The 1,248-nt window shown below is 55.5% G+C and overlaps 1 protein-coding gene across 1 annotated transcript in view; it reads right to left on the bottom strand.

Annotated features, from left to right (window-relative positions):
- Nucleotides 1-895, bottom strand: part of MME (membrane metalloendopeptidase) — a 139,158-nt gene extending 138,263 nt beyond the window's left edge. The window contains exon 1 of the mRNA XM_044670911.1: nt 368-895. The gene's annotated coding sequence lies outside the window, so the exon portion shown is untranslated. The remainder of the gene's footprint in view (nt 1-367) is intronic.
- Nucleotides 896-1,248: the final 353 nt, after the last annotated feature.

Genomic DNA, 1,248 nt, shown 5'->3' with positions numbered 1-1,248 from the left:
CGAGAAAAGACCGGCCCTCCCTTCCCCCCCTCCCCCCTCCCCAACCCCACCGGAGGGCTTGACCGAACATTCTTGGAATGGCTAAGTTGAGGGCTTGTCTGGAACCCTGGCGTCTCCTCCCACCTGAGCGGACTCACTACAGCTCAGAATCTGGGCCACGTCAGGGTCTCCCCCGCCCCGCGCATTCTCCTTCCCCCCCCCCCCCGCCCCCCACGTCAGCCTTGAACCTCCTCGCGAAGGTTTCCCTCCATCCCTGCGGCGTCCAGGGCAAGGCTGGGGGGCAGCGAAAGAGAGGGCCGAGAGTTGATGGGCAGCACGCCGTCCTACGTAGAACTTGCAGCTCCCCTCCCAGCCCTAGGCGGCTTACCGCACAGCCCCGCAGCCCTGAAGGGTGCGCAAAGCCATTGCAGATTTCTTCTCCGGCCCAGAGGAAAACCAGGAAATCCTTTTTTTTTTTTTTTTTTTCTTTTTCTTTTGCCCCGAGGTGGGTTCCTGAATCCATGCTGGCTCCAGCCGCCTCCTTTTTCCCAGATCTCTGGGGATTTGCAACTCTAAAGGCTCTCTTTATCCCCCAGATCAGCGTTAATTCCGGTATTTAAGGAGGGTTTACTTTTAAGTCCGAAGTATTAACCGCTGACTCTTCTCCTTGTGTAGGCTGGGGATCCGGGAGGGCTAAGGAATCCTCCGAGGCCAATGTAGACCGCAGATGCTTAAACTGGGGCCCAAGGGGACCCGTGGGTGGGGTTCATGGTGTCCGTGAACTTGGATAGGCAAAAAAGGACCCCTTCGTTTGCCCTAAGCTCTCAGCGAAATGGAGCACTGCCTTCCTCTGTGAAATGTGAATCTTCGGAGGAGACTTCTGACGAGTCTCCACCAGACTGCCGGCCAGAGGAGTGCCTGGCCATCCCACTCCATTGCTTATGCCCCATTTGTGCTATAGAGAGATTGGGCAGAATTATTTGCGTGTTGTCTCCCCCGGGGGAGAGTCGGCATAGTCTTTTGCCTTTTCTTCATATGCCTAGCATTGAGCACAATGCCTGACACTTAGTAGGCGCTTTACAGAGCCAGTGAATTTACTCCCTCAACTTACAAAAGAGGAAACCGAGGCAGAGAGGTGAATTCACACAGCCAGTGTCCCTGTTGGAACTTGAACCTGTGTTCCCATTCCAGCCCCAGCCCTGTCTTTCCCCTTCCTCTGTTCGTTCACAGTACAGGCTAGAAGAGCTTGTCTCTTCCTCTGGCCTTCTT

The sequence above is a fragment of the Gracilinanus agilis genome, chromosome 3, assembly GCF_016433145.1.
Source record: "Gracilinanus agilis isolate LMUSP501 chromosome 3, AgileGrace, whole genome shotgun sequence".
NCBI lineage: Eukaryota > Metazoa > Chordata > Mammalia > Didelphimorphia > Didelphidae > Gracilinanus > Gracilinanus agilis.
The sequence above is the reverse complement of the archived record's forward strand: the minus strand, read 5'-3'. Positions and strand labels throughout refer to the sequence as shown.